Below are 25,516 nucleotides of genomic sequence, written 5' to 3'. Positions count from 1 at the left end.
AGATCTATGAGGTTAATCCCATGTCTGTTATATTTTCTACCTTATTGCCGCTGTTCCCCAGGCACAGAGCAATATGTACCTGACATATATTTGGCTCTCAATACACATTTGTCATATTTGTGTGTGTGCTTGTTCAACTTCTCTCACTCTGTGTGCAGGTGTGTATTTTCTTGTCATTTCAAGACACTTAGGAATTTCCTTATTTTGCCTCAAGTTCAGCTATGCATTAAAACTATTTTATAAAAACATATTTTATCTTTTTTTTTTTTCAGACAGAGTTTCACTCCGTTGCCCAGTCTGGAGTGCACTGGTGTGATCTTGGCTCACTGCAGCCTCTGCCTCTTGGATTCAAACCATTCTCCTGCCTCAGCCTCCCAAGTAGCTGTGATTACAGGCAACTGCCACCATGCTCAGCTAATTTTTGTATTTTTGGTAGAGACAGGGTTTCACCACGTTGTCCAGGCTGATATCAAACTACTTGGGAGGCTGAGGTTGGAGGATTCAGCTACCTTGGCCTCCCAAAGTGCTGGGATTACAGGGGTGAGCCGCTGCACCAGACCTAACATGTTTAGGTGTTTTATATCAGAAGACATTTTTCTGGTCCTCTATTTCAGGAGTTGGCAAACTTCTGTAAAGGGCCAGATAATATTCTCAGCTTTGCAGGCCACGTGATTTCTGTCCCAACTACTCAACTAAGTCACATTTCCTGTCATCATCAGCATCACTTGAGTTCTAATCTTTTATTATTATTTAAGTGGTAGGAAATCTTCTAGCTGTCAAGATACAAAAGACCTTCAATGGGAGTGTCAGACTCTAAAAGATAAAGCTCAAACTCCCTCCCATATTTGAGTATGAATTTAAAGCTAATATTTGCTGAGCGCTTACTGTGGTTCAGGCACTATTCTAAGTGCCTTTCCTATGTTAACTCCTTTACATCACACAACCGTACGGAAGACAATGACCGTTATAATCTCCATTTGGAAACTGAGGCTCAGTTACATAAAGTTATCCACCCAGTGGTGGATAAAGGGCACCGACTCAGGTCTGACTACAGAAACCATGCTCCACTCAGAATGCTAACCCCCTGACACCCAGGCTTCTATCTCTTGATGAGTTCTGAATTATCACCCAGGTATTCGCCCTTCTCCAGTAGCCACCTTGCCTCAGAATCATATAATCTCACCCCAGCTTCAGAGAAAAGCTGATTGATCTCCATGCACTCTTACACTCTAGACAGTGACTGGCTTACATCTGAGGTTTCTCAACAAATTAGCACATGGCATAATCTCAGGACACAGGGGCTGGCCAGAAATGGACAGGTAACCTTAACTAGGCCTGATGCGATGGGAGGGAAATTTGCTGAGGGTTTTTAGAAAACAAGTTTCATCAATCTTGGGAGAAAATCTTGGAAAGGGCCAGCCTCTCTTCATCCAAACATTGCCATATTATGTGTGTAAAGCTTGAAGCTACAGCAAACATCTTATTCATCATGAGGATAAAACCAGAACAAAGTGGTAGAGTTGAGAGACTCAAAGACCACGGCAGCCAGAGCTCTAGTTGAATCACAGCTGCTCACCACTCTAGTCCTGGATTTTTTCCATTGTAAATCAATACACCACCTTTGTGTTTTAAACCAGTTTCAACTGGGTTTTCATTCAATGGAATGTAACCTGACTGCAGTTATTTGAAATCTTTCAAGATCTGGCCTCAGCACACCTTTCTAGTCCTTATTTTTACTTGTCTAGGGCTAATTACCCAGAGTTTCCCAAACACAACACACCGTTCATGGATTTGCAAGTGTGATTCTTTCTGCCTTCATTGTCCTTTGTTCTCCTCTCCCTGGAGAATTCATGTTGGGTTGCAATCATGTTTTAAATGTCTGTCTCCACCACTTGATTTGGCTACATCATTTTTGTCTTTACACTCTTCGCACTTCTCATGCACTTAAAACATAATAAGCACTCCAATAAGTGTCTGTAAGATTAATAAAAAAGATGGGCAACATGGAAATCTGAATCATAATATAAACTTTCTCTACAAGATACTTGGCCTGGTGCAGTGGCTCATGCCTGTAATCCCAGCACTTTGGGAAGCCAAGGCTGGTGGATCATGAGGTCAGGAGTTCAAGACCAGCCTGGCCAAGATGGTGAAACCCTGTCTCTACTAAAAATAAAAGAATTAGCCGGGTGTGGTGGTGGGCGCCTATAATCCCAGCTACTTGGGAGGCTGAGGCAGAAAATTGCTTGAACCTGGGAGGCAGAGGTTGCAGTGAGCTGAGATTGCACCACTGCACTCCAGTTAAAAAAACAAAAAACAAAAAACTTAACCATTTAGATCAATGCTGTCTGGTTAAATATTCTGTGATAATGGAAATGTTCTATACCTGCCCTGTCCAATAAAGTAGCCACTAGTCAAGTGTGTCTATTGAGCACTTGAAATGTAGCTAGTATGACGGAAGAACTGAATTTTAAATTTCATTATGACTGATGAAAAGTTAAGTAGCTAGTGGCTACTATACTGAATACCACAGATGTAGACAACAAATTATAAAAATTTTCCAAACATGGGAATGGGTCACCTAAATGATTTTAGGTACCAAGCTAAATAAAAACACCTGGAGATGGTACTATTTTGACTCTAATAATGTTTTTGTTGAAAGCAATATATATATTATATACACACGCACATATATACACACATATACATATAAATATATACACATACATATATATAATCTAGAGGTTTCTTTCCTTTCAAAAATACTTCATACCTATTAACTTAAAAATATAATTTTATCTTTCTTGTCTTTATTTTGAATTTCCAGTCATTTCAAAGTTAATATGAGCAATAATATCATTTAAAAGTGGGCAAAGGATATGAACAGACACTTCTCAAAAGAAGTTGGCCAACAAACATATGAAAGAAAGCTCAACATCACTGATCATCAGAGAAATGCAAATCAAAACCACAATGAGATACCATCTCATGCCAGTCAGAATGGTGATTATTTAAAAGAGTCAGGATACAACAGATGCTGGTGAGGCTGTGGAGAAATAGGAATGCTTTTACACTGTTGGTGAGGATATACGTTAGTTTAATCATTGTGGAAGACAGCATGGTGATTCCCCAAGTATCTAAAACCAGAAATACCAATTAACCCTACAATCCCATTACTGGGTATATACCCAAAGGAATATAAATCATTCTATTTCTTGCAGCACAATTTACAATAGCAAAGACTGGAACCAACCCAAATGCCCATCAATGATAGACTGGATAAAGAAAATGTGTTACATATACAGCATGGAATACTATGCAGCCATGAAAAATGAATGAGAGCATGTCCTTTGCAGGGACATGGATGAAACTGGAAGCCATCATCCTCGGCAAACTAACACAAGAACAGAAAACCAGACACTGCATGTTCTCATTCAGTGGGAGTTGAACATTGAGAACACATGGACACAGAGAGGGGAACAACAACATGGTCTGTTGGGGGATGGGGGTGAGGGGAGGGAACTTAGAGGATCGGTCAATAGGTGCAGCAAACCATGGCACACGTATACCTATGCAACAAACGTGCACATTCTGTACATGTATCCTCTTTCTAGAAGCAGCAATAAAGAAAAATAAATGATCGCTTCATTTCAGGAGGTAGAGTTTTCCTCTTAAAGTTTTTCAGATTTTTATCTCAAGGGTTTGGCTTTTTATGCATCTCACTACATGTAATTTGCAATACATCAATGCCTTCTGCTCTTCTTACTTCTCTCTTTAAAACAGTACATCCTTTTGCTTAACTAAAGTGGTGACTCTCTCATTTTTTTTTGTCAGTTCGTATTGCATTTTTCCACTTCACACTCTGGTATTATAACCTGACACAGAGAATGTTTGTCTCAAAAAAAAAACTGGAAAAACAGTTTTTCCAGTATAGATGAATTCTGTACTCTTGGCTTTTCCTGATGTATCCAAATTGTTCTATGTAACCAGGAAATTTCACATGCTCTTTTTCTAAAAGCCATCCATTCCCCCTGGTGGAGGTACTACGTGTGTGTGTGTGTGTGTATGTGTGTATTATTATTCTATAATATGGTTTACTTATAACCTTAGACACACACTCTTCCAGAGTCTAATTGAATTAAAGTAGTTTTTCATGGGGTTTAATTTCCAGCTTATTCAAAAGGGCATATACCAAGAGAAATGGTCATACTACAAAAGGTTTTCTCTCTCTCTCTCTCTCTCTCTCTCTAAGTAATCCACCTAACAAGCAGACATTTTATGTTTTAAGATAGCTTCTTGTGGTTTGGGCTGTCTTTATTCGGGTTTTGACCAGCTGAAAAAACTAAGTCATCTCTAATACAGGTCTAAGTATTTTTTTTCTCTTGACTACGTAACCTTTGAATTTGTTTTTGAAGTCTTTCCATTATTACTCTGGTTAAATAAGTGACCATTATCTCTCAAGGATATGTAATTCTACTTTAATTAAATATTTTTAGGCTTTTTGCATCCAAACAAATGACAAACTTCCCCAGAATCAAATTTAAGTCTTTTTCACCTAAAATTGACTAAGGGATTTTCTAGTTGGGCTCCTGGGAAGTCTCAAAAGATTTGTCTCCCATAAGGCTTGTTTGACCGGCTCCCAAAATCTTCTCTAGTGTCTGGCCGTGAGCTTTCTTTCAAAACAGTATGTAGCATTTCCCTTGCCAGTAAACCCCCAATCTTCTCTTTGTCCTTCACACATATAGAAGACCACCGTGGTTTTCAGTTTTGTTCAGAACTACAATTCTGTGATTCCCACATAAATTGTATAACTTAGAGATCCATCTTTATTTTGACTTCACTAGTGGTGATCAATTCTGATATAATATTCAAGAATATGTTTTATAACAATACTAAGTCAATTTAGAAATGCATTTTACTGTGACATAAACTCCTTAATTTTTCTCCTCCACTGACATTATGTATGATTTTGTTATTAATTTACGAGCACTTAAAAATTCTTTATTTTACATAAGGTTTATATTAGATATAATTTTGTGAGGAAAATAAAAGGTCGGTTTTCTATTTGCATTGTGCTAATTCAGACTGCACTTGGTTCTTCATGCACACTGATATAAGGTAAAGTTTAGACAAATTATTGTAAAAACTGATACACATATAGACCATTATAGTGTTATTTTTAAAAGCACAAGAAACTAAAAGATCACAAGATTACAGTAAATGAATCTTCATTTCATTACCTCAATGAAATTAATTTAACACTAGTTTCAATGTCTTTTTTCCCAAAAGACTAATTTTCAAGTGAAAGCTTTAGATCTTTGAAAGTAATAGAATTAAAGAGAAAAGATACATAATTCATTTCAGCAGTTTTCTGAGAGATACCACATTTTCCAAAATATATATATTCTTATAAGAAATGGATTCTCTTTAGGCTACTAGAAATATCAATCTTCTACAATAGGCCAATTTTCAAAGCGCTAGGCCTATGTTCACTCGACCAGTCTCATGAAGCAAAAACTGAATTAAGATATTCCATTTATTTTATTCCACATATTTATCAAGCAAAGAAACTATGGAACAAAGACTCTTTCTTGCTGAAGTTGCTGGGATTTCCATGGTGCTTAAAGCATATTTTTTTAAATTGTGAGATCAAAAAACACAAATCTTGAGCCACTGTATATGTTACCCGGGTAAAAAAATTAAACTTGATCTTTTCAAATATCTAATGGAATCCCAGGCATAGTGATTTATTAAAATATGAAGTTAAATATTTAAGAGAAAATTAATCACTAATAATGAAATGAGTTGATTTTCTAAGAAAAGCAAGTATGTAATTAAGAAATCATTAGCAGACACTCTCAAAACCATTACAACATTTAAAAGCAATCAACATTACAACTCTTAGGGTGTGTTTTAAATTCCTCATAACCTAAACATATACATTCACTAATTATTCACTTGCCATGATCAACAATGAAACATGAGTTAGAAAAACCAGAGGTTTTAATTCAAAACTGACAATCTTTGGTACTGCAGCAAGGAAATAACTAGCTGGTGAAATTAATGACTCCACCTGGCTTTATCTCGGCAATGTTCTGAAATACATGCAATGAACAACTTGACATTGTTTGATGTTCTTAATTCTTTACAGCCATCTCTATGGGTGGTCATAATAGATAAGATCAATCAGAAATGATCATATTATGAAACGTAAATCACTTCACATGACTTATCTGGAAAATGTGCTTGTACTTACTTGCACCATCTCAAGTTCCAACAGCCAAAAATAGAACAGTCTGAAATGGGGTGAAAAAATGAAAAAGAAGGGGGAGCTTACAAACAACAAAAACGTATATCCCAAATGAAAATTAGAATTTCTATGGAACTAGGAGCAGTAACAACAGTAGACAAAAGATAGGATGCAGATGTTAAGATGATGTCTACAAGGGAAGCACAAGACTCCAAATGCTCTTGCTACTAAAACGCAGATTCGAGGTTTACCATCTGTAATATTCTGCTGCCAAGTACATCTGTGGCCACTGGTACTGTCTAAAATGAAGGTATATATTAAGAAATCATCAAAAAGGACTGCATAGCAGAAACTTTCCTGATATCAAGGGATCAACTTAACTACAATTCTATACAAGTGCCAATTTCCTCTGGAGTAAACTACCACACTGGGCCTCATGTACCAGTTAGATAATCCAGGCCAGCCTTTATTGCATTGGGCTCTACATTTTGGCTCCGCAGAACTGAGAGAATGAATGTATAAATAGGATAGTGATATTGCCTTTGTCTGTGGGAACTCTTGAGTCTAATAAAAAAATCTGGGAAAAATCTAACTTCGTGATTACACTTGGGCACATAGGTGATTAATATGAATGAAGTAACAACCATAAATACAATCATAACCACAAGAACAACAGTAATTCAAATTTTCTCACTTCATAGATGGTCTTAGAATGTTTTATTGGTATCTTGTAGGTGCTCTCCCAAAGCCTCAGGTGTTGGTGATGCAAAGGCAAACACCACACTCTCCTCTGTTCAATGTCTACCATTCCTGTCTTTTTGGCCTCTGACTCTTCTCCAAACTACTATCTATGCACTTGACATCTTCACTGACATAGATGGGCTCTGTATTTATTGATAAGAATATCTCTTTTCTCTTAGACTAGGCATGACCAAAAGGTTAATCTGGGTTCAAAGATTAATGACAATGACCACTCAGTTTTTATTCAACATCAATTTTATTTGTTGTAAAAACAAATATGTGTTATGTTCCAGACAAACAGATATAAGTGAGTAGACTTATGCCCTGGTGCCTCCTTGGCTTTTCACAGGATGCAAAAACAAATCCTGCCAGCAGGAGGTGGCAGGTTGCAGAGGTGGCTGGTTGCTCGTTGAGCCAGCTTGGCCTTGTCTGGCATGCACAGGCCCCGGCACAGCAAAACATTCACGGAGTAAGAGTGTTGCACAAAGGATTTTACCAACCTCTCACATTAAGCAGCATTCAAGGATTTGCTGACCACCACTTAAGCAAATTTTGTGTTATGCTATAGCAATGAACTTACTTGTTCTATTTCTAAACAAAATATTGGGTTCACACACAGGCCTGGACAAAGCTTCCCACTTCTGAACTATTTACTGATCTTCTTATTCTCAAAGAATGCAAGATGAATGATGTGCAATACCATGGCTATGGCATGTGACTTTTCTAGACCTGGATGGTTAGTGTCCCAATATTTAACTGATTTTGGGGGGGGTGAAAATATGCCATCAGCTCTTCCTTCTATCATCCCCATCACTACCACACATGTAATGACATAATCAGGTCACAGTGTGTCCTCAGAATCACTATTCTTAGCTGAGTATACTAAGGCCTTATATCTAGGTCAGTTCATTGTGTCTGTGTCTCCTCTAAACCCTCCTTCATCATGCCTACCTTGAGGAATTCAGCAAGTGATCATTCACACAAGCTAAAGGATTTTAGCTTTCTCTGCCATAAAGATTATTGCTAAAATACATACCACACAACAAACCAACCCATTTCCCACAAATCTTACTATCTGACTTCTCACAGAATACATATGACTTTTATTGTGTCTCTTCCTTCTGTGTTTCTCTTTCCTAACTGAACTTGGTTCTTTATCCATGCCTTCTTCCAATCCTGACATATTTTAAAACCTTTAGCATTTCTGCCTATAATATTTGGGTTTTCTTCTTTTCCTATCTTTATTTGATTAAGTCCCATACAAATATTTTCCCCGTAATCATAATGTTTTCTTTCCACTTTGCTCAAGAACTGAGTTATGAGCTGCAAATGAGGTCTGTAAAAATTTGGACAAACTCTACATTGGCTAAGTTTTAGTCATTTGCGCTGCTGATAAAGATGACAATTCAACATGCTGAAGATGACTTCCTCCCTTATAAAGGGGCTAACACAGAGGGCAATACTGTTCATGCTTCTGATTCTTGATCACAAGAATTGCTTTAGGCAATTATAATAATGTCTCCTCTGACACATCATATTATTCACGTGAGACAGAGAAAGAATATGTCCTATGTCACGAAGCTAGGTGGTGACAGCTGCTTTAGCATCAGCACACTGTGTTCCCTCTAATTTCTTCATTCATCTCTAAGTAGCAGTAAATCTGGTCCTGAATACTGATTTTGACACTCAGCTTTCTCCACATCTTTCCTGTCACTTCCTTTGAGACTACTTCAGATTCTTCCCTTAGCTTCTATTTCTCCATTTGTAAAATTGGGTTGATGAGGGTATCTTCCTTCGGTAACTGTGACAATAAAAATGGGATCATCATGCATCCTCCTTAGCCCCACGAGTAAGCTCCCAGTAAGTGAGGTTGTCATCATTACTGGATATTTAAGATTATCTACCTATTTGAAAAACCCTAGTGACAGAGTCTCCGTTGCTTTTCTTTTTGTGTGAATGATCACTTGCTAAATTCATCAAACAAGCTCTTTAACATTTACCTTCCTTTATTATGCTGGAGCATTTTTAATGTAGGAGGCTTCTGTGGCTTCTCACTATGACTGCTTTGTTTGTTCAAAACTTCCACAGGTTAGTATCCTTTATCTGAAGTGCCTGGGTCAGAAGTGTGTCGGGTTTCAACTGTTTGTAGATTTTGGAATATTTCCTTCTGTGTAATGAGGTATCTTGGGAATGGGACCCATGTCTAAACACAAAATTCACTTATGTTTCATACACACTTAGCCACACACACATAACCTGAAGGTCATCTTATACAATATTTTAAATAATTGTATGCATGACACAAAGTTTTGAATGTGTTTTGACTGTGACCCATCACAGGAGGTAAGATGTGTGGAATTTTCCACTTGTGGCATCATGTCAGCACTGAAAACATTTTGGACTTCGAAGAATTTCAGACTTTGGATTTTCAGAGTAGGTGTGTTCAATCTGTATATATAGGTCAGATTCAGTTATCTCCTTTAATCCTTGGCTGAAGGAAGCACTAAAGACTTTGGGGCCTCAATCTCCCATATGCAGTGACATTCTCAAAGCCATTGACTCAGCTTCTCACCTGGGTTTCCTTCCAGTGAGCCACAGATAGAAGTCATAGATGATGGCAGGGGCCTGGTGGCTGATGGCATTCCAGTACTGGGTTGTGAAGTTGCTGGTGGTGAAATCAGCATACGGCCTCCTCAAAGCTCTCTCAAATGGAATTGGAATTTCAAAGGTTGCCAAGACCTGGAATCCTGGGGAAAAAAAGAGAGTAAGTGCTAGAGGACAATAGGAGAATATAAGCCCATCATAGTGGAAGGTATTTATAATGGGTCACAACAATAAAGACAAAGGATTTGCTGTGTAGAGTCAAGAATCAATTTCTGAGAACAACGTAAAGATTTTTATGGTAGGCAAGTGGTTATTTGCAAAAATGAAACAATGTGAATGGGTTAAGAGTTGGATCCTTTATTTGAAACATCTACTCTAAAACAAATTCTTGGGGAAACACATGTAGTCAATAGAGGGGGATACTGTTCAGAAAAACACAAATCCACATTTAATTCTAAGGTTATCTAGTCTATTCTGAAAGCCCCAAGACAGAGGCTAGAAACTTTATTTCCCTGGCTGGACCATTACTTTCAGAACCATTTAGAAAGTTTCTTAATATTTTATTTGAATCTTTATTAAAAGTTAAACTAAAAAACTCTAAAGGCAAGATTTTCTTGTGTTAGCTTACTTTAAATATTTCTCTGGGAATATGTCAGACTCAATTATCCACTCTGGTATCCAGGGTTTTATTCATAATAGTGTTTTTCTTTTTATATTAATACTTAGATTAAGCTTAATTAAGAACTTTTTACGTACATTTGTGAATTCAGTAGTTCTTTCGAAAAGATACTCATTTGAATTCAATTTTATTTAAGGTATGTAGGTTTTGCAAAGCATATGTCTAAACTCATTATTCAGTTATGATGTCAGTTATTATAGTAATACAATTATTGCCCTACTTAAAAAAATGCCGGCTAAAAATCTTTCTGAAAAATATAACTCCTCTTCAGAGAAGATTCTCAAGAATCATCTGGTCGGTAGGGATTTATACTTTAAAAAGATGGTAGTAAATAAAAAAGTTATGTACAGGTTGATAGCATAAGAGATTCTGATCTCAACACTGACCTTCTGATCTATATATCCATATACTTGTTCAACATTTCCACCTGGAGGTGTAACAGACATTCACATTTAACAGCTCTAAAATGGGCCTCCTGATACACCCACTGCTAACCACCCCCTTCCCAATACATACACAAACTTGCTATTTCACCAGTCTTCTACCTCTAACCAAATGCTAATTCAATTTGTTTAGTAGTTCAGCCAAAAACTTTGGGGTTATCCTTGATTCTTCTCTTTAACAATCCACACACAATTGAACAAAATCTATCAGCTCTCTGTTTGAAAAGTACCCAGAATCATAATTTCCACCTGCTCTCTCTCTGATCCAAACCACTACTGTAGCCTGGAATGTTGCAATACTGTCCTAAGTGGTCTCTGCCACTACCCTTGTCCTCCTAGTCGGACCTCCATGTAGCAGCCAGAGTGATTCTTGTAAAATGTAACTCAGAGTCTATTACAGGAACTTCCCCATTCAGAGCCCTTCAATGGAATCTCTTCTCATTTAGAGGCAAAGCCATGTTCTGCAAGGCCTTGCACTCTCTGCCCCCTCACTCTCTCTGCCCACCGCTCTGACGTCATCTCTTACCGCCCTCCCTCTCAGTGCTTCTGCTGCAGCCATACTGGCCTCCTTGCTGTCCTTGAATATGATTAAAGAACTTCAGCACTTACTGTTTCTTCAACCTGGAATATTTCATCCACATGTCCCTCTGATTTGCCCTCTCACTTCTTTCAGGTCTCTACTAAGATGACACCTTATCAGAGAGACTTTTTTTTTTTTTGAGACGGAGTCTCGCTCTGTCGCCCAGGCTGGAGTGCAGTGGCGCAATCTCGGCTCACTGCAAGCTCCGCCTCCCGGGTTCACGCCATTCTCCTGCCTCAGCCTCTCTGAGTAGCTGGGACTACAGGCGCCCGCCACCACGCCCGGCTAATTTTTTTTTTGTATTTTTTAGTAGAGACGGGGTTTCACGGTGGTCTCGATCTCCTGACCTCATGATCCGCCCGCCTCGGCCTCCCAAAGTGCAGGGATTACAAGTGTGAGCCACCACGCCCGGCCATCAGAGAGACTTTCTTTGGCCATCACATATCAAATAGCAGCCTTCCCACAATACTACTTACTTCTTTAATCTGTTTTATTTTTCTACAATCACTTAACCATATCTGACCAACATGGAGAAACCCCATCTCTACTAAAAATACAAAATTAGCCAGGCGTGGTGGCGCATGTCTGTAATCCCAGCTACTCTACTCAGGAGGCTGAGGCAGGAGAACTGCTTGAACCTGGGAGGCAGAGGTTGTGGTGAGCCAAGATCATGCCATTGTACGCCAGCCTGGGCAACAAGAGCAAGACTCCATCTCAAAAAAAAAAAAAAAAAGAAAAGAAAAAAGTCAATAAAGCCCGAAGAAGTTGGTTCTTTGAAAAAAAGAAATAAAATAAACCCTTTGGTGACTAGCTGAGAAGAAAAGAGAAGACACACAAATATTATGAATTAAAAAAGAAGCATAATTACAGATACAGTTGAGGACAAAAATATTAACATAAAAAAAGGATGTAAATACATTTTACAACAGACAAAATCTTAGAAAAAGAGACAAATTTACTAAAACTGATTCCAGCAGAAAATGAAGCCTGCAAAATTCTTTAACTATTAAAGACACTGAAGCAATAAAAAATCTTCTCACAAAAAAATTATAAGTCCAGATAATTATAAGTCCAGAAATCATGAGGAAATTTTATACAATTTCTAGCAATAATAAGTTTAGCAAGATAGCTGAATATAAGGTCAATATACAAAAATCAATTGCATTTGACATCATCCACAAACAATTAGAAAATATATTTTTACAAAAGACATTTAAATTAGTAAAAAAAAAAAAAAGACATCAATTACCTAGGCCCTAGGTATAAATCTGATAAAAGATGCTTAAGACCTATATGCAGGAGATTAAAAACTCTTCTTAAGGGACACTAAAGGAGACAATGCTATGGAGAGATGGCCCATGTTCACCCACCCAGCTGTCTATCACTCCTTGTAGTATCATCTGACACTATACATGCTCAACCTCCTGTTAACATGGCTACTGCTCCCAGTAGGCAGCATTTTTATCCCTCCTAAGAGTCCCCAACAGGAAACACAAATGAGTTTAATTTGAACTCAACATCAAATTAACAGTAATAGCTTCCAGAAATGCTGTGTTAGAAGGGAATCTAGAACAGAGCCTTGGCACAGGGATAACCAATGTCGTATCAGCCCACAGTGTTTGCTACAGGTGTGAGAGGGGTAGAGGAAACATGCCTGCCAGGTATTTTCATTCCTGGAAAAGCATTTTCCAATTCAAAGCCACAATATATAAATGAGCCACAGTGTCTAGCTGCCCTGCAATAGAACTCTCAGTGTGGTACCATGGCTTACCATTGGAATATGAAGAGCTAGTGGTACCTATGTAACAGGGATAGAAGGGGTGCATTAGTTAGTAGGTACTAAGAAATCCTACAGAATAGCAAAACTCCCTACTTTTATCTTCTACCATCATTAGATAAATTGTACTCAAATTGATTTCCATGGTTTTTGTACATTGACCAGATTAAATCCCTTACATTCAGACAAATTAATCATTTGTATAGTACAGGGTTTCTCAAAGAGCATTTCCCCAAGCAGCAAGAATCATCTAGATGCTTATTAAAAATACAGTTTCCTCAGCATCACCCAAGACCTTAGTCCTAGGGTCCAAGGAATCTGGGTGTTGTTTTTATTCTCCCACAGTCATTCCTATTCACTTTTACAAATCACTAGTAGAGTAGCTAATGCACACCCAAGAGAAACAAGTTGCATAAATTAGTGATCAGTATTACACACTCAGTAAGGAATAATATCACCCAACTTTTCTAAATCTCACTGGTCATTGATCACGTCGCATTCTCAGTGACATATCAAGAAGGGAAGGGGTGTGTATAGGACCCAGTGCCCCAGCAGGGAGGAGTATTTCAGTATTTTATCACTGAGAGTCTTTATAACTGCCAACTTTTGCTTTATTTCATCATTGTTTTTTAAAATACAGCCAATGGACCCCCACTGCTTAAAATCATGTATGTGCTCCCAATGACTGCTTTCCTTGGTAACCACAGTACATTCTAGTTAACTACCACACATTTACAATTTCCCATTATTTTGTCTCTTTGCTTACTATTTATCTTTCTCCTCATGTAGGCTCTAAGCTCCATGACACATTTTGTCTATTTTTTCTCTGTGTCAGACACTAGTAATTATGCAGTTACATGGCTAAAGTACTTACTCATTTTGCCCCAATTGCAGGGATTGAGGTTACCAGATGTACAGTGGTAGACTAACATTGACTTAGGTCTGGAAAATGAAATAAAAATTAAATAAATACAACAGAATGGAAAACTAATGAAAGAAAAATAAGGGAACATAATATTTAGACAGAGTGGTTTCAATAATTCATCTGATTAAGGCAACCTACGCAAGAAGACTTCCATATTTATTTCTTTCTTTGGGTTAATAAGCAAAATGGAAGAAGACTAGCAAAGGGGTGTGTGTGTGGGGGATGCATGTGTGTGTGAAAGAGATGTTAAATAGAAGTGGCATATTATGAAGCACATATGTGTGAGTTCACATAAGAAAAATTTAATTCTGTTTACCACTTACTAACACAGCCAAATGTAGGAACAACCTTTTTTTTTTTTCTTTGTACCAGGAACTTCCCCACACATAGTGATTGAACACTTTTGGCATTAACCAGATTTCAATTAAAAAATATTTTCTCATTTCATCCACTTCTATCTCCTTTGCCCTAAAAAAGAAAGCTGAATGTTAAACTACTGAATAGAAACAAAAGCCTTTTGGTTATCAAGAATTTTATGGTTAAGTGATTTAAATGTTTTATTACTTTGCGAGTAGCCAAGTACTAAACTGTACTTTGAAAACAACTAAATGTATATATGATGGCATATTAGGAACTCTATACTGAAACAAACACCCTCTCACATTTGGGGTGTTGTACAATGAAATGCCAATATTTGGAAAATGTGCCTAATACATTAACCCTCCCCCTCATGAAATCTTTGAAAGCCCACTTGAGCATCCACACCTGTGAACTGCAGTACACCATCCTACAGCTAGTGGGAGACGGATGGCTGTATCAACTGGAATTGGAAGTAAGTCTCCCACAGCCATTGGAGTAGCTTTTATGGCCAGAAGAAACCCTTTCCCAGCCTGCACAGGAAAAAGAACATAAAATGTGAAACCAGGTCTTAAGTAACAGCTGGGGCTAAAGTATGTATCATCAAACTGATTATACTAGTGCAATAAGTGAAAACAGCTAACATCGATCCACTGCTTACCAGGTTTCTACACTAAGTCTGACTTCGTCAGCCTATTCTAGCTTCCCACCCAAGCGCATCTTCAGCATTTTCTTGAACTACTAGTGTTCCTCACGTTCCTTTAGGGAATAAAATTCCTCATATGTATGAGAGATTAATAAACTTAGTTAATTACCAAATACCAAGAATAAACTTTCACATTTTAAAAATTAATTCATAAGACACGTTAAGAATTGAGGTTACACAAGTTTCCCATTAATGTTTGTTTTCCATTTCCTTAATAATTTTGTTTTCTGCTAGGGCTTATTAACCTACAAGCAATAGTAGGCACTAAAAATTTATGAAATTTTTATTTGAAAAAAATTAATTGGTGAAATTCCACAATTAATGACAAAAATTTTTTGGCTTAGAAAAATGGCCTTATTATTTACTTTTTCTTTAGAATCTCATTTCACCTCACAGATCACTGATGTTATATAGATACAAGAGTTTGGAATTATTTATGTTAATAATTTGTTGAATTTATGAAATTGATTCTGCTTTGCATGTTTCCCACTTTAATTTGAAATGATTAGCACTTTCTTATGTTACTCAATTCTCTTTTCTTCTAACTAGCTCCCCTTCTTTTGGACATAAGAAACCAATTTAGAACATTTTTTAAAATGTAAATAAATATGCAGCTTTGCATATAATGAAAACCGCTTTGGGATCACGTTAAAATAATGATGTTCTAAATCACCAAACGTTCACCCCACCTGAACTTTTTTAGGAGAAAGAGTTGAAGGCAGGTGGGAAACAGAAAGAAAGGGGCTGCTAGAAAAATCCGAAATTCGAAGGAAGGTCTTTGTCACTATCATAATTCATTGTCTCATATTTGTATTTTAATTCATGCTGAACCTAGCTCTGGGAGGAATAGAGACAGAGTCTGAAGGGCAGTGTGAATCCCTAATAAGATTTAAACTCATTTAGATCACTGATTTCCTATTCATTGTACAAAAGAGTAAAGTGGGGTTTAGGCCCTAAATGCCTCACTGTGAGCTGTGAAGCCCACAGCTCTGCCGGATCAATCTGGACTTCAGGGAGATGCGCACTGAGGGCTGCTTACCTAGAGGAGCCACGTTTCTCCTTGTAAGACATTATTGAAAAGGCGTTGCCGGCACACGTATACCTATGTAACAAACCTGCATGTTGTGCACATGTAACCTAGAACTTAAAATATAATAAAAAAGGCCTTTCCTATATTCACTGATGTTTGTATTTGAAATATTTGCTCCAATATTGGTAGTTCTCTTTCTTGTATTCATTAAGAATTATTGATGTATACCTGCTTTCCATACACACACATAAACTCTTGTATGTGCTTTATAATGACGAATTTAATAATCTTTGAAGATATTTTTACTGCATCCTCAATTCACTGCACTAATTCATGCAATTATAAACTGCGGAAAGGAGGAAATACCCCCATCTTGCGATAAATAAAGCAAAATCCTTGGCAGAACCATGCCCGCCTGCCCGCGCCCCGACCAGCCCTCCCTGGCAGCCACTCACCGGTGTCTGTCTTCCCAGCTCCCTGCCATGTCGCCAAGTGAATCCATCCTGCCGTCTGTCTCCACTTTCGCCAGCCCTTACCGCGAGCGCCGCCTGCAGGAGCGCTGACCCCGCGCCAAGCCCGAGGCCAGGAGAACGCACGACCACCTCAACAGCGTGCGGGACTCCATTCGGTCCACGGGACTGGATGGCCTGGGCCGAGGCCACCCCGAAGCCCCCGCCGACCCCGCCGTCTGCGTCCTATTACCCGAACACTGCACGCCGCTGCCCTAAGGCGCCCCCGAGCTGGACCCGCTGCCAAATGGTCCGCGCTGCTCAGCCGTTTTTTTTTTTTTTTTTGAGATGGAGTCTCCCTGTGTCGCCCAGGCTGGAGTGCAGTGGCGCGATCTCGGCTCACTGCAAGCTCCATCTCCTGGGTTCACGCCATTCTCCTGCCTCAGCCTCCGGAGTAGCTGGGACTACAGGCGCCCGCCACCGCGCCCGGCTAATTGTTTTTTGTATTTTTAGTAGAGAGGGGGTTTCACCTGTTAGCCAGGATGTTCTCCATCTCCTGACCTCGTGATCCGCCCGCCTCAGCCTTCCAAAGTGCTGGGACTACACGCGCCCGCCATCACGCCCGGCTACTTTTTGTATGTTTAGTAGAGACGGGGTTTCACCGTGTTAGCCAGGATGGTCTCGATCTCCTGACCCCGTGATCCGCCCGCCTTGGTCTCCCAAAGTGCTGGGATTACAGGCGTGAACCACCGCGCCCGGCCTGCTCAACCGCTTTCTACTGGCGCTGCCCAACCGCCTGGTCAAAGCCCAGCCCCCTGAAGCGGATGGCGGCGGCTACAGCTGCCTACCCAGGTTCAGGCCTGGACCGCGCGGCCTCAAACACTAGGGCGCCCCGGGCCTGCGGCTTCATGCATGGGAGATCCCGGGTCCCCCCCAACGCCGCCCCCGACACCCGCCCCTCAGCCCCTATGGCCAGGGCGCCTCCTTCCCGCTGCCCTTCCGTGGCCCTGGCTTGGGACACCCAGCCCCGCCTTCATGAGGCGCCCCCCCCCGCCCCACCCCTCCACGCCCCCGTCTTTAGTCTCTTCCGGTGGCCGCCGCCGCCACAGCCCTGGGCCTGGCACCCCCAGTCGCCCGCGGTCTCCTTGTGGTGGCGCCGGCGTCGCCACTGGAGCTGCTGGAGGCCAAGCCCAAGCGTGGCAGCCGCTCCTGGCCTGGGAACCGAAACACCAGGCATACCTATGGGGCTACAGCAAGACGTACGGCAAGAATTCTCACCTGAAGGCACATCTGCGCAGCACACAAGTGACAAGCCTGACCACTGCCACTGGGATGGATGCAGCTGGAAGCGTGCTCACTCAGACAAGCTAACGCTCCACCACCGCAAGCACAGGGGTCACGGGCCATTTCAGGGCCATTGGTGCAACCGCGCCTTCTGGCGCTCTGCCCACCTTGCCCTGCACAGGAAGCGGCACATGCAGCCCAGACGCCTCCGCCCACCTGCGCACGGCCCCCTCCCAAACCGTGACTGGTATTTATTGCACCCAGAGAACCGGGCAGGGCAGTGTGGCTACATAGGGTCCACCTCGACGACGAAGACGACACCACCGCCCCAGCCCCCATCTTTGACTGAAGACCAGGTGGGAAAAGACCACTATCCGCCTTGACGAGTTCTGTTTTTCAAAATGGTGCAATAATTAAGTGGCATCTTCCCTACCACAAGGTCATAAGGCTTGATGTCCTTTGAGAAATAAGGGCCTTAATTTGTACTGTCCGTGACATTTTTTATAATATTGTACGTAATAACTGTGACAAATATTGTATTACTGTACATAGAGTGGCAGGGCTACTTGCTTCATTTTCATAGGACTTTTGCTTGTTTTATTTTTAATTTTTAAAAAAGTTTTTTTTAAATAAAAGAAAAATCCTTAATTCTCAGACTTTTCAAAATAGAACTCTTAAATAGTAATTGATAGCACTTTACCTCTGTTTTCCTGATAAAAAATTCTAAAAGAATAAAAATAATTTCATCCTGCCTCCATATTATAACCAGAATAACTGAAATAATTATGCTTCAATTGATAGTAAAGTAGCATTTGTTTTTGGATCAATGAAGCTAAGCCGGCACTAAGAATTTTGTTACTATTCCTCCACTACATTACAGTTACTTCTTCATCCCTATACATACCACAATAATGAGTCGGCTACATCCATTTAGATTAGCAACCCAATGCTAAAAGAAAGAAAATTTCCATTGGTTACACATTTCAGAAAATTGTTGTATCTTTGGAACATCTGCAGTCTAATCTTAATAAATTTCAAACAAGGGCACTGAGACTCCAGCAGATAGAACTATCTAATTCAGTATTATTAAGATCCCAAAGATCAATTGCAAAGCATTGGCTATTTTCTGCACTTGGTGCAAGAATTACAATTTGGCCAGGATTGTTGTTCGTAGCAGGAGTCATGAATGGTTTTGTGGCGTTTTATGACATTTTAAGGGCTACAATGGACCTTGTCCTTATATTATGATCTGCTAAGCAATTCACCAACCATACTTCTCCACCTCATTCCTGATTTTAGCCTCCTTAGGAGAACATTGAAAACATGATTGGTAGTAATGTGTGTTGACTTGCTTAAAGATGTTACAGGAAAGATTATGCTGAAGAGTAGTTAGAGGGAAATGTCTTTTTGAGTTTGTTTCCTAAGCCCTAAGCCGTCTCTTTACCTTACAGTATAAAAGTCGAAATGCGTATTAATGGGAGACCAGATATATGGGAGGAGAAGATGAAGGGACTAACATTTGTTGAGCCTTTTAGTAGGGACCTGCCTTTTACTAGAGACTGAGCACTCCTCATACATTGTCTCATCAAACCAACTCTCCAAAGTAGTATCTGTCCTGTCCTATGGAAAGAACAACTCAAAAATGTTGCATTGCCAGTAAGTGGTGGAGCTGGAATTTATCTGCCCCCAAAGCTTCACAGACTTGCTTTGAAGAAGATGGTATAATTCAAAGTACTTTCAAAAGGACATCGCAGTATAGTGAGGTTAAAAAAAATTAGTATTCCCAAACTGAGATCCTTCTGTGAGCTTTGTAACCCTGGCAGTTAGTTGCAATACTACCAATTTGGCCATCGAGAACATTCTGGTATGTTTAAGCTACAGTGGGAAAGCCAAGATATGAAAACATCACCCGTGGGAATTTTGAGACCAGAGTGGTTTGAAGCTAACTTAAGATCTCCATCCAACTCTAAGATAGGGTAACTGCCAGAAGAGCCGCATGATCCCAAAGTGGAATTTTGCCCTAGTATAATGGGTTAATATTTGATTGGCTGCACTTAGCTATAAATCCTGGGGAGAAGAAGAAAGACATCAGAAAATAATTGGGCTAGAAGAACCTTAGTTTGAAAGCAAAACACAGAATCCGGGTGAGTGGGCTTACCGGGAAAAGCTCATGCCACGTTGCTCCCACAATGGAGGGCCTTAGGATGGTGATGGTTAGCTTCCTGCTCTCCTGCTGCACCGCCACTTCTCTCAAGGCCTTGCTATAGGTGTAAGTATTGGGACAATCTCCAATCCGCTTGGGAGTGATCTCATCAATAACAGTGTTGTCTGTACATAAAAGGTAGTCAGAGTAAAAAGAATTCTAGCAACATGTGTTCGACAATAGACCAAAAGGAAAATGTGAGACAGTCAAACAAAACTTCCACCTTTTAGCCTTGGTTCTGGAATTCAGAACAGTCACGATACCAAGTTTATGAGTGCGTACCTGTCCAAAGCATGCATGAGCTCTTTTCTCTTCACTGCTAAGCCCAATCTTAGTCAAATCCTATGCCCTCCCATCCAGACAGGTAGGTAGGTAGACGGATAGAATCAATAGCAATGCCACTTTATTACTACTACTAGTGTAGGGCTATTAGTACTACTTTAGCACCACCATTACTTTATCAGTACTGATTGCTACTTTATCTGTAGTAGTACTAATTTGAGGTAACTACATACAACCTCTTTACTTCTTTTCCAACAAGCTCGTAAGTACGTTCATTGCACATATTTTTGAGTCCCAGTCACTCTCCCAGTAGTGTGCTGGAAGCTGTGTTTCCTCATCCAAGATGTTTCAGTGGCAGCCCTGTTCAGTGTTGTCCCATAGAAACCCAGTGCAGTGATCCTGAAAAGTTTAGCTTTACATTTTAAAAATTTCATTCACTGCAAATCAAACCAAAGTGATTACTTTTGGCAGACTGACAATCTGTTTTACTAAATCTATGTAATGCATTTTGAAGGTCTGTTTAGAGTCTATGATAACAAATTGCTAATTATTTCCAGCTATTTTCAATGAATTCTGAAGTCTGTCAAGTGTGGTGATTATAGTACTCTGAAATAGCTTCAAAATCATGAATATTGAATACTCCTACTTACAAGATGACATGTATCATGAATAACTGAGTTACCATAGCATCAGCCTAATCTTTCTTAAAAATATGTCAGAACCAGCTGGGCACAGTGGCTCACGCCTGTAATCCCAGCACTTTGGGAGGCCGTGGAGGGCAGATCATGAGGTCAGGAGATTGAGACCATCCTGGCCAACATGGTGAAACCCCGTCTCTACTAAAAATACAAAAATTAGTTGGGCATGGTGGCATGCGCCTGTAATCCCAGCTATTCAGGAGGCTGAGGCAGGAGAATAACTTAAACCAGGGAGCAGAGGTTGCAGTAAGCTGAGATCTTGCCACTGCACTCCAGCCTGGTGACAGAGCAAGACCCCATCTCAAAGAAAAGAAAAAGTCAGAACCATTTGATAGCCCCAAAATCTATCTACACCTCTCTGAGACAGCAAAAAAATTATTGTCAATTAAATATGCAACATTTATTCTAGCTGACAGATCTATGTGGTTACATTGTTAAAAATTAAGCTGTCGGAATAGGCTAGGGTGATTTTTCTGATCAGTGTGGTACATTTATTTCTATTTTATACAACAGAACATAACGATACTATTTTGATTGTAGAAAATCTTCACTGTTACCACCTTGCTGACATGACAAATGTTTGAACAACTAAGATGTGTACGAGGTTAAGACTTATTCAGAATCACAACTCCCAGTATTAATGCCTCATTTGATCCTGGGGTAGAACATGGGCACTGACCATTATGTTTCCATTTTTCTTCCTTTGCTTCTGAGTGCTGAGTGTGTTCTGGATACTCAAATGCCTTTTCATTTAAGTTGAATAGAAAAAGACTGAGGGGTTCTAGAATTAAAAACAACTTAAACTACATAGAAATATCAAGGATATTTTAATTATATGGTCACCTGGAGGCTGTGAAAGAGTGTAGGATGATTCATACACCTCTCAGCCTTAACAATAATCCTACCGTTACCTCATTTCATTTCTGTGTCAACAGTGGATTGACTGACCTAAGACCATTTTCCCTCAACTGCAAAATTATAGTTTATGAAAACCAGGTCTTGAGGGAATAGAGCTTAATTTCAGTAAGTCTGTAAAGAAAAAATTCCTAGAAAACATCAGAGCCCAAAAATGTACTGGGATTGTATGTCACATGGCTAGTACCAGTTGCTGTCATTAATGCTGGGGTACGCAGAAAGGATAATACTTGGAGGGATGGGAGCCTTACAAAGCTTAGTGAGTTTGCTTGTACTAGAAAATGTTGGGTTTTGGTGTTGTTGTTCTTGTTGTTTGTTGTTGTTGTTGTTGTTGCTGTTTTGAAATGAAGTCTTACTCTTGTCACCCAGGCTGGAGTGCAGTGGCACAATCTTGGCTCACTATAATCTCCACTTCCCGGGTTCAAGCAATTCTCCTGCCTCAGCCTCCTGAGTAGCTGGGATTTCAGGTGCCCACCACCACACCTGGCTAATTTTTGTACTTTTAGTAGAGACGGGGTTTCACCATGTTGGCCAGGCTAGTCTCGAACTCCTCACCTCAGGTAATCTGCCCGCCTTGGGCTCCCCGAGTGCTGGGATTACAGGCATGAAAAAATTTTGGTTTTATAGATTTCTAACAACACACATGGAAGAAATTTTAATATTCTATAGTTGGCTTACCTCTGCTACTCTTAGCTACACCTGTATTCCACTGTTTTATATTCTCGTTCCAATTTTACTTGTGAAAATGGCAATAATTATATTCATCCTAAATTCTCAGGTTATTATGAGGGTAAACAAAAAATTCACAACTGCATTTAAGCTCTTTGATAAAACAAAATGAGCCAATAAACCTAAGGCACTCCTATTTTTAAATAAAACAATCGGACAGCATCATATATCTGCGTACCTAATAGTTGGTTTTAAAATGTCATTTCTGGCTACATGTGGTAGCTCAAACCTGTAATCCCAGCACTTTGAGAGGCCAAGGAAGGAGGATCACTTGAGTCCAGGAGTTTGAGACCAGCCTGGGCAACATAATAAGACCCAGTCTCTACAAAAAAAGTTTTAAAAATTAGCTGGGCATGGTGGTGTGCACCTGTAGTCCCAGCTACTCAGGAGGCTGAGGCAGGAGGATTGCTTGAGCCTGGGAGTTGAAGGCTGCAGTGAACCATAATCGTGTCACCATACTCCAGCCCGGGTGACAGAGAGAGACCCCGTCTCAAAATGAATGAATGAATGAATGAATGAATGAATAAAACAAAAATAAATTATTATTTATAATATAGCCAGACGGACCATCTGCTAGCTCATTCAGCCACTTCCTAGGTTCAGACAGGAGATTAGTGTAAACATGCACATGCAATGTTTGGGCAAAGCCCTTCTCAGGACTTTACTCAATTCAGGGTTGCTGCTGTTGTTTGTTCTCAATACGTTTTTAAACAGTAAATAAGTTACTATGGATAAAAAACACTATATAAACCAAAATACGTGTCTGAAATTAATCTAAATGTTCTTCAGTATACTCAAGAAGATGTTTTGACTCATGGGTCTCAAATTCTAAACTCGAATAGCTTCAGAAGAAGCATAAAGTCATTGAAAATTTCAGAAAGTAGTATGTATGTCTATGTATGTACATGCATAGACACATAAACAATTTCTTCTAAAGATTACTATCAATTTTGGTTTCAAACTAACTGAATCAACATGAATATATCATTAATAGTTTCATTATTTATGTATTTATGGAATGAAATACTAAGAAGCATAAGTACTTCCCCTCCCCCGACCCTCCAATTTTCTTATTCAACAAGTTGGCAAGCCTAGGGGTTTGTGAGGAAATCTGTTAGAGAGTAAGTAGTGGACACACTGTCTTATGATAACATTTGCTCTCTCTTTCTCCAGTCTAAATTATATCATTCACTTGACTGTTGTAGTTATCAAGTTGTATTTGTTCATGTGTCTGTCTCCCTACTGGACAGTGAGTCCAGGAGAGCAGGGATTATGATTTTTATCTCTGTGTCTAATCTCTTTTCTGCCCCCAGGAGCCAGCTGCCTTATTCAGTAAATGGATGCTCTTCCACATGGTAATCTTGATTGGCCACTTTCTGTAGTATATAAGGTTTTGGGAAGCAGAGATGGACAATGATGAGACAGAGTGGATGTACTCAAAAAAAAAAAAAAAAAACAAGGTTGTAGGGAGAATGCAGGAAGGGAAGGAAGGGGGTATCTTTGTAGAGCAGGTAGCAAAATTGGAAGTCAAAGTGTCCAGTGGCAGTGGTGAAAAGTGTTGACCAACCTTGGTTTGATGAAGGTGGCGTGAAAGTCAACTTAAACTTTTCACTGGGAAGCAGGATATTTCTGAGCCTAATGCTTATGGAGAATTGGCCTCCGTATTTCCCTCCAGACTTTTATGAGGCACCCAGCCTGGCCCAAACATGAGCCAGATGCTGAATGGCCTGCCAATGGCCTGCCAATGTGAAAATTATTCAGTTTGGTTAAGAAACAATTTAATCATATTCTGGTTTGTATCTGAAGCCTGCTAATATCAAAGTACACAGAATTTTCCATTTTTATGCCAGCTACTTAGATATCATTTTGAAGCTGTGCCATGATGAAATTAAAAGCACAGGCCGGGCACAATGGCTTATGCCTGTAATCCCAACACTTTGGCAGAGGTCAGGAGTTGGACACCAGTCTGGCCAACATGGCAAAATCCCATCTTTACTAAAAATATAAAAATTAGCCAGGCATGGTTGCGGGCGCCTGTAATCCCAGCTACTTGGGAGGCTGAGGCAGGAGAATTGCTTGAACCCAGGAGGCAGAGGTTGCAGTGAGCTGAGATCATGCATTGCACTCCAGTCTGGGCAACAAGAGCAAGACCCAATCTCAAACAAACAAAAAAAAAGCACAAGTGCTAGAGTCAGCCTTCATCATTCCCCTAGAACAGATCATATTTTTCAGTGTTAACAATGTGTTCTATAGCAGGAAGGCAAGACTACTGGTCCAATGTCTGACCTCCTTTCATATCTCCCGGAGGGCTGTGATGAGGGCCACTGCTGCTGGCTGTGGGGGTCTCCATTCCCCTGCCTCTCACCCTTGCACCCTCAGGGCACACGTCATCTTTCCTTTTTTACATGGCAGACTAGCTGTGTCTTCTTGTGGCCACGTAGCTTCAGAAGTGTGGTTTTTAGTAGGTACAGATCTACTAGGAACTTTCATTCAATTAAAGCTTCTAGGAACTGAAAGACAACAGGAGACAAAGAGAGCAGGAGAAAGAGGAAGCATGGGGTATTAGAAGATAAATGATCCTCATTTCAAATGCAGACTGCTTAATGAAAAATCTCCTTAAGGCACTATTTCCCAAACTTGCCTGGTTATCAGTGTGAATTACACAGGGCCTCTGGGAAAAATCCAGACTCCTGGGTGCCATTTTAGAACCACGAAATACATCTGCAGAGGTAAGAGTCTGGACAATCTGTATTTTCAGTATGACCTGGAAATTCCAACAGTCAGGTAAGTTAGGGAATCACTAATTTAAAAGAAGTCCACTCCATCAACTTAAGTCATTAAGATTTGAATATATCAGGATTAGCTTT

General features: G+C 39.9%; 2 pseudogenes; both read left to right on the top strand.

Moving 5' to 3' along the window:
* The window catches only part of LOC100593431, a 141,093-nt pseudogene that overhangs the window by 64,072 nt on the left and 51,505 nt on the right, over window positions 1–25,516 (top strand).
* Window positions 16,732–18,205, top strand: LOC115831934 (annotated as a pseudogene).

Source organism: Nomascus leucogenys, chromosome 20 (genome assembly GCF_006542625.1).
Source record: "Nomascus leucogenys isolate Asia chromosome 20, Asia_NLE_v1, whole genome shotgun sequence".
In the NCBI taxonomy this organism is placed as follows: Eukaryota; Metazoa; Chordata; class Mammalia; order Primates; family Hylobatidae; genus Nomascus; species Nomascus leucogenys.
Note: the sequence above shows the minus strand (reverse complement) of the source record. Positions and strands in the feature narration are given on the sequence as shown.